Source organism: Dromiciops gliroides, chromosome 3, assembly GCF_019393635.1.
Source record: "Dromiciops gliroides isolate mDroGli1 chromosome 3, mDroGli1.pri, whole genome shotgun sequence".
Taxonomy (NCBI): Eukaryota; Metazoa; Chordata; class Mammalia; order Microbiotheria; family Microbiotheriidae; genus Dromiciops; species Dromiciops gliroides.
The window spans coordinates 654,763,783-654,773,026 of record NC_057863.1 but is presented as its reverse complement, the minus strand read 5'-3'; the positions used below and the strand labels follow the sequence as shown (position 1 = coordinate 654,773,026).

At 41.0% G+C, this 9,244-nt stretch overlaps 1 pseudogene; it reads left to right on the top strand.

Moving 5' to 3' along the window:
- The first annotated feature begins 7,547 nt into the window (after positions 1-7,547).
- Positions 7,548-8,727, top strand: LOC122750258 (annotated as a pseudogene).
- Positions 8,728-9,244: the final 517 nt, after the last annotated feature.

Genomic DNA, 9,244 nt, shown 5'->3' with positions numbered 1-9,244 from the left:
GGTCAGCAAGGAATGTGTGTGATATCTGAGTTTGATAAGCATTCTTATAAAAGTTGACTCTTCAATTCAGGACTTAGAGCAAATGACCTATAAGAAGAGCCTTTCCATGTCTGATACTCTACTGTTTGTAGATTGTATGATATTTTAAGCTTTCCAGTAGCATCTCCCTTTCATATCCTGGCACCTTGGCATCAATCAGGAAAAGGAAAAAAGGAGGTGAAGTGACCGAATGAAAGAGTTCTGTGAAATGGGAGGCTTGAGCCAAATGATATTTAAGGTTTATTTTTTAGATCTTATACTCTCAAATTTCCAGAGAGTAAAATATCCCTAAATTTTAATGTATAAATCCAGTGCACCTAATGGAGTCAAGGTATGGGGGAGGAAGAGCATGGAAACAAAATATTAACAACTGTGGTTTTGGGGACTGTGAAATTGATGGTATAAATGAAGGTATTACGGAAGGAGGAAAAAAAGGAGAATTATTATGAGCCGAGAAGGTAGTGATCAAGAATTTTTATATGTGTTATCTTCAGATAGCTCACGTTGGTTCTTGCTGACCATGGTTTTCCTTCTCAATAGTTTACTTGCCATCCATTTCAAGATAATTTTCAGGAGTTTATGATGGTTTGAATCTCTAGAGTTGAAAACTACATGGCCCCTTAGGGAAATGGGAACATCTCCAGTTATCCAGACTTTTGGTAATCCTGCAGGATTTCTCAAAGAGTGCTGACAGTGATTTGTTCTGCCATTATACCAGAAATGGCTGTGTGAATACTGAGAGCATAGCCAATCCTCAGTTCAAAAAGTGGCAATGCATCCCTGTTGTCTAGGGAAATGAAATCCAGATCTAGGCCTTCCACAGACTGACCACCAACAGGGATTTTCTAGAATTACTCTTCATGATGCCACACTGAAATCCTAATAGTGCAATCACCTTGCCTTAGTTGCCTTTGCCAAATGCCCCTTGTACTGTCACACTCTTCAGCCTCCATACGCAGCTCTCCCCGTGGAATGTCAGGTCTCTCCTCTCTCCCTCTGCAAACCTTGTTCTTCCTTCATGGACTCTCCCTGACATATTCTCCCAGCTGGAAGTCATCTCCTCCTGGTCATTTCTCTTTGTACAATTACACAACACTGAGGTCATTCAACACTTTTCTTTTCATTGTTGGTCTTCATCTCTTCCATTTCAAATGGAATTACATCTGACTGAAAGGTAGAGTTACCATGTCTTTGACGTTGGACCAAGGCCGTATTAGGTAGACAGGCAACTTGCATGTAAAGAGATTGGGACTGAATGAGTAGTATCATATTTACTGAGGAGCAGGGAGTAGAGTGAATGGGGGGTATATTTCAGACTCAAGAATCTAAGTTGTGAACATTGCATTAGAAAAAGAGGGTACAAACTGATTTTGAAAATTTTCAGGTCAAAGATGATCAAGAAAAAGAGGAAGAAAATAAGGATGAAAGAACCAGCAATGATGACGTGGCACAACTATCAGCAATTGAAATACAGTGGAACAACACATCCAGTTCATGTAAGACTGAATGAATGATCATGGCCTCGGTTTATAGGAGATTCAGTAAAAATTGGGTAGCTCGAGATCAGCCAAAGGGAATAGAAGAGAGATATCAGAGATATTAGGAGAGTTGAAAGAGTTAATTGCCTTGTATCTGGATTTTGTCTAGCAAATCAAGCACGTGGGTAAGGAATGACCTATATCTAAATAATCACCTCCTCAGGCAGCTAGGTGGTGCAGTGGATAGAGCACTGGTCCTGGGTTCAGGAGGACCTGAGTTCAAATCTGGCCTCAGATACTTAACATTTAATAGCTGTGTGACCCTGGGAAAGTCACTTAACCCCAATTGCCTCACAAAAGGCATAAAAAACCATAATCATCTCCTTTGCTTGGTCATCTTTTGGCTGCTTATGAAAAATAGCAGCAAGAGGACAAGAACAATAACAAAAAAGCAACCGCAAGAGTGAAAATACTAAGCTTCACTCTCCATTCAGTCTCTGTCGTTCTTTTTCTGAATGTGGAGAGCCTTTTCCACCATAAGCCTTTTGACATTGCTCCTGATCATTGTTTTGCTGAGAAGAATTATGTTGATCACAGTTGTCCATCAAAAAATGTTATTGATAATGTGTGCAATGTTTTCTGGTTTCTTCTCACTTCAATAAGCATGGATTCATGTCAGTCCTTCTGTAACCCATCTACTTACTTCATACAGCACAATGGTATGTTGTTACATTCATATACCACAACTTGATCAGCTAATCCCCAATTGAAGGGCATCCCCTCAATTTCCAATTCTTTGCTACCATAAAAAGAGCAGCTATAAATATTTTTGTACATGTGTATCCTTTTTGCTTTTTATGATCTCTTGGGAAAAAGTCCTAGTAGTGGTATTGCTGGGTCAAAGGCCATGCACAATTTTGTTTTTTGTTTGTTTGCCCTTTGGGCAGTGTTCTAAATTGCTCTCCAGAAATGCTGGATCAGTTCACAGCTCCACCAACAGTGCATCAGTGTTCCAGTTTTCCCACATCTTCTCCAACATTGGTCATGGTCCTTTTTTTGTCAAATTAGCCAACTGGAAAGGTGGGAGGTGGTACTTCAGAGTCATTTTAATTTGCGTTTCTCTAATCAGTAGTGATTGATTGGCTGCCTATAGTTTTAATTTCCTCATTTGAAATCTGCCTGTTCCTATCCTTTCACTATTTCTCAATTTGGGAATGACATGTATTCTTGGATATTTGATTCAGTTCTCTATATCTTTTCAATATGAGCTCTTTATCAGAAATACTTCCTATGAAAGGTGTTTCCTAGCTGCCCCTCTGCTGTCCTTCTAATCTTGTTTGTATTGATTTTCTTTGGGCAAAAACTGTTGAATTTAATGTAGTCAAAATGACCCACTCTCCATTTCATAATGTTCTCTATCTCATCTGTGCTCATTAATTCTTCCCTTCTCCATAGTTCTGAAAAGCAAACTATTCCTTGCTTTTCTAATGTGCCTATGGTATCAGCATTTAGACCTCATACTCATTTTGACTTTCCTTTGGTGAATGGTATGTGGTGCTGGTGTATGACCTGTTTCTGCCATATTGTTTTCGACTTTTCCTAGCAGTTCTGTCAAATAGTGAGATTTTATGCTGGAGGATAGACTTTGGGTTTATCAAACAGGAGAGTGCTATATTCCTTTACTGTTTTGTGTGCCTAACCTATTCACTGATCCCCTCACTATTTCTTAGCCAATGCCACATAGTTTAGATGATTGCTGCTTTACAATATAGTTTTGGATCTGGTACGGCTAAGCCCCCTTCCTGTGAATTTTTTTTATTAATTCCCTTGATATTCATGACTTTTAATACAGACCTCATGATACTACACGACAGGTGCTACAATTGTGCTTATGTGATTGAAGGAGGAGTTACTGTTAACCTTTGTTAATCAATGGGGTAATTTTCAGTGTTTTCCTCACTGAATTCTTCTCATTTCTAGATAATGATGATGAAAAATACAGACTTTTGGGATCATCGATTGAAGAGCCCACTTGCAGATGCTGGGGATTGCCTTCTTTCCGGTAAGACCTGTCTAGTAGATGGGTTTTCATTGTACAGCCACCATCTTTTCCTTTACTCTGTTTCTTGGAGTCCTGTCCCCAAACTTTCAGCTAGAGTTCTGAGTGTGGGCAGGCAGAGGAAATGAGTTCAAACTTGCTCTTCCAATTTTACCTGTTTGCCGATAGTCAAGAGGCATTTTTTTAATGAGGCCCAGGGACGCACCTCCAGTAAGTGTTATGTGTCTGAGGCCAGATTTGAAGGCAAAAGGCTTTCAAATCCTTTAGACTTAATTTCCTCATCTTAAAAATCAGGGAGTAGGACGAGAATGACACCCAACATCTCAAAGTGTGGCATTCCTCTCTTCTGCCAAGCCACAGTGTGAGTGGGCCAGCAGACACACTCCTGTGACCGTGGTCAGGACTGAAACCTCAGAAAGTGATTGGGACAATTTCAAGTGCTATCCAACCCTGGGGTCATTATCAAAGAGTTTACGAAGGGGGAGAAAGAAATCATTGGTCAATGAGCCCAAAGGTACAAGAATTCCTTAGTCATTTGCCCACATGCATGCACACAAAGGAACACAGATTTTTAATGTACATGTTTCCCTTTCATGCTAGACATATAGGACTTGGAGCAGATAAAGTTCCTTGGTTCAGTGATATTAAAAATATGACTCAGTTTCTACCATGCAGGCTTAACTGTTTATTAAAATGGGTCCTCTCTTGTTTCCTTTGGATTTCAGAAGCCTCATGAAGAGATTGCATGTGTCACCGAAAGGGACACGAGCCTAGCCTGAGGTAAACTTTTATCCTAATGAATTTTTGCTGTTGATTTAAATATGTCCGTTTTCCCCTTTTATCCCCTCTATGGTCAGTCTCTTTGTAAGCTTGATTGTGAGCCAGAAAAATAGACACACAAGCTCCTGTGGTGGTGGGTTGGTTTATCGGTCATAATTACCAAGGAGTGGTTGTGAGATGTGAGGTTGATAAGCAGTCTTACAAAAGCTGACTGTTCAATGCAGGCCTCAGAGCAAATGATCTCTAAGAGCCTTTCCATGTCTGACATTCTATGGTTTGTAAACTTTATGATATTCTAAGCTTTTCAGTAGCATCTCCCTTTCTTATCATGGCACCTTAGCATCTAGTCAGGAAAAGGAAATGGGAAGCTTGAGCCAAAAGATCTTTCAGGTTTCTTTTAGCTCTGGTATTCTAGAATTTCCAGATTGTATGTCATATTCCAGCATCTTAAGTCTGTTCTTCCCTTCTTGTATTGGGAGAATGAAAAATTTTATTTCCTTGTCAAGTCCAAAATACCGGAGCACACGTTTTAAAATGTCAGTTTCACAAATCAAATGGTAAGACAGAAGTGAATCCATAGAAGGTGCTGGATTGACAAATGAATGAGTGAATAAATCTGAACAAATTAATTAGAACCATTTCAGGTGCTGAAATTGTTCTTGTAAGGGCCAGATCCACCTCTAACATTATGAGATTCTATGATTTTATAACATTGTGAACAACTAAGCACAGTCTCCCTTTCTTGACTTTGCAGTTTCCAGAAACTTCAAGCTATAGACATCTGACTGTCTCAGAATGGGGCACTGGAGAATGTGCATATTTTGTTCTCTGAGATGGGCATGGAGTTTTACTCCAAACATTTGCTTCTCAATGACCAGTGGCTGCTTAAGCAGACCAAAAGCACACTGAAGGTCACCCTCCATAGGGGCTTTCTAGTTCATACAGCTGAATTGCAAGGGGCTTCTAAGAACTTAGGTTATAAAACGTGGTAAATGGAAAATGAAGATATATAACCACACTATAACAATATATGATTCATTCTCCTGGACCCCCAACCTCCCCCTCCAGAATCAATTGGATTTTGCCACCACATTTAACCATGGAATAATCTCAAAATTCCATTGCTTCTGAAGTAATCAAAATGTGTTGGGGTTTTTTCCTGTGATCTTTAAAATGGGATATAAAGGTTTAATCAAATTTTTTTTACCTCCCTCATGGGAAGTGTTGTTGTTTTTTCATAATGCTCGTATTGATATAATATTCTGGCTGAATCCTTCCTGAGCTTTCGTTTGTTAGACTAGTTAACCTTTAGAGTCCCAGGCAATGCTCAGTCAGATATACATTGCTCAGAACAATTAAAGTCAGATGTTACCCTTTCAAAGTAAAGAATGTAAATGCTTTAGTTTTTTCCAATAGCAATTACCACTGGGTTCTCTCGATTAGAAAACAAAGTTCATGAAAGAGAAATTTTATTTCCAATCTTTTTTTTTTAATTTTATTTTAGTGAGGCAATTGGGGTTACGTGACTTGCCCAGGGTCACCCAGTTAGTAAGTGTTAAATGTCTGAGGCTGGATTTGAACTCAGGTACTCCCGACTCCAAGGCCAGTGCTCTATCCACTGCGCCACCTAGCTGCCCCTATTTCCAATCTTAAATGATTACATAAATATCCCTCACCCCCTTTTTTTTGTAATGTGGAGAACTCTTGACCTGGTTCTTTTCAGAATTGCAGAAGTATAAAACTTAATATATTTTCATTTTTGAGATGTAGAAATTATTAAATGTCTATCTTCCCTGGCTACTGACAAAATGAAGGGGGTGCAATCAGTGGTTGGGAAGTGATCAAGAGATGAGGCTTTATCCCTGGAAAGACCAGTTGGGCAGCCTCTCTGAATATTACCCATCTTTCTGTAAAATCGGTGCATTCTGGAGTGGGTGTCTAGAAAACTGACAATCCTGGCTAGAAGGACAAAGTGTGCCTGCGTCCTTCTCTTGTCATTTCCAAAGCTGCCCACATTTTAATTGACAACATGGCTTTTTCTCAGAGTTTAGAGGTTGTACTTTAAGAGGCCCAGAGGAAATATTATTCCTCCTTGCTACTGAAACTGCCCCTCAGAAAGGAGTTGCTTATCTGGGAAATGTTGTTTAGGGCCCTTTATTTTACTCTATAATGAGCTTTACAGAAAGAAAGCAAGTTGCTTGCCATATGAGGCTTCTTTACTAAGTCTGATGATTTTACCACCTTTGGTTTAGGCAGATGGACTCTTTCTTTCTTGCTTGCTTTCTTGCTTTCTTTCTTTCTTTCTTTCTTTCTTTCTTTCTTTCTTTCTTTCTTGCTTTGTTTCTTTCTTTCTTTTGCAAGGCAGAGGAAGTTAAGTGACTTGCCCAGGGTCACACAGCTAGTAAGTGTCAAGTGTCTGAGGCCAGATTTGAACTCAAGTCCTCCTGAATCCAGGGCCCGTGCTTTATCCACTGCACTACCTAGGTGCCCCCTAGAATGGACTCTTTCAACCTATTATTACTTAATACACAGTAAAGTCAGGTTCAGCCCATTTCTTTCCCCTCCATCTCCCATTTTAATGGCAATTAACCTTGAAGTCAATAAGTTCTTTTCAAAACGCTGACTTGCTTTGTGCTAATGGTAAATTGCAGAAAAAGATTTCATTAGAAGAGAAGTAATAGGTGATTTCCTTCACCATTTTATTCTTATTGCTTAAAATATGTAATTCTTCCCTAGCCTTATAGATAGTATAAATGGTATAGTCTGTCTACATATATATACATAGTCTCTTCTGGAGTTAATTAAACTTTGCAATAAATTATTACCACTGTGTTTGCACATTATCTTTCTCAGTGACCTTTGCAGGGTAGTCTCCTCTCTAGAACATTTATCCTGATGAAAATTTTGATTTCATCCCAAGAGGATTCTAAAGAACTTTCATTTGTATATTCAATATTTGAAATATTAGAGACCCTAGCTGACTCATCCAGTCGAAAATAACTCTTTCAATTTTCTTTCCAATGAGATCTGGAAGTCGCTGAGAATGGAAGTCGCTGTCCTGGCTACAACCACAGCCGCCACCACCACCACCAGCTAGAGCTGCCACCCTGCCCACCTGCCTGCCAGCCTGCAGAAAGATCTTCCCACACCATTGACTTTGACAGTTTGTTTCTGCACCCTTCAAGGCCCAGGACAGCTTCCAACATGGCCACCTCAGCCAGCTCTCTCTTGAACAAAAATATCAAGCAGATGTACCTGAACCATGTATGTTTGGATTGATTGTACTGGGGAGGGACAGCACTGTAGAACTCGCACCCTAGACAGTGAACCAAAAAGCGTTGATGAACTACCTGAATGAGATTTTGATGGCTCCAGCACTCTTCAGTTTGAAGGCTCTAACAGTGATATGGACCTTGTTCCTGCTGCTCTTTTCTGAGACCCCTTCAGAGGGGACCCCAACAGACTGCTTCTTTGTGACATTTTCACTGCAAGCCTGCAGAGACGACCACTTTGAGGCATACCTTTAGAAGGAAAATGGATATGGTGACCAGCCAGAAACCCTGGTTTGGTAGGGAGCAAGAGTATACTCTCATGGGAACAGATGGACACCCTTTTGGTTGGCCTCCCAATTGTTTCCCCGGGTCCCACGGTCCCTCTTACTGTGGCGTGGGAGCTGACCAAACCTATGGAAGAGGTAGAGCAGAAGCTCCTTACTCCTTACTATAGGTGGGACTCAAATGTGTGGGACAGATGCTGAAGCAATGCCCGCTCAGCAGAAGTTCCAGATAACACTGTGTGAAGGGATCGAAATGGGGCATCACCTCTGGATTGTCGCTTCATCCTCCACCGAGTGTGTGAAGGTTTTGGAATGACAGGGACGTTTGATCCCAAGCCAATCCCTGGAAACTAGAATGGAACTGGCTGCCCTCCTGACTTCAGCATCAAGGCCAGGCCAGAAGAGAATGGTCTAAAGGTTGTTGAAGAAGTCATTGAGAGACTAAGTAAGCAACACAAGTATCACATTCCAGCCTAAGACCCCAAAGGGTGTCGGGATGATGCCCATCGCCTGACAAGTTTCCATGAGCCATCCAACATCAATGAGTTCTCTGCTGGTGTATTCAACCATGGCACTAGCATCTGAATTCCCAGGATGGTTGGGCAGGAGAAAAAGGGCTACTTTGAAGATGGCCGCCCCTCTGCCAACTGTGACCCTTACTCAGTGACAGAGGCACTTGTCTGTACCTGTCTCCTCAATGAGACAGGAGAAGAATCCTTTCAGTATAAAAACTAAGTGGACTAGACCTACAGATACCTTCTGTATCCCCCACCCCATAACCCTTTTCTCATGCCCTCTTCCACCTCACCTCTCCCCTCCAAGCAAACAAACAAAGAATTCCCATTTGTCCTTTATTTTTCTGTGATAATAATGACAGAGTCGTGGTATTCTTTGCGATTGTATGTTGTTGCTGTATCCTGAGTCAAGAAACCAATTCACCATTTTGGTCATCATCATTAAATTCGACCCAGAAATCCATGTGAGGCTTTGATTATTGGAACATAGTCTTTCAGTCCTTGTGGGACTAGGAATCGATATCTTCCCTAAGTCTGACCACGAGCAGGTGGTAGAGTGTCCTGGAAAAGGCTGGGAGAAGGACTTTAGCAAGGGCCCAGGTACTATTCTGCTGATTTAACTTCCCCAGGAGGACACCTGGAGTGGACACACCCCACTGAGCTGACTTTGAGCCTAACTCGGCACACCTGCCGGTCTGCACCACTTTTGCCTGCAACTGTCATGAAGTTTGGCCACGATTTATTCTCCCTTACCATATAGAGAGTTTCTTCCCTCTTCTTTGGTGGCAACTTCCTGTAATCATCTCAGATGTCATAG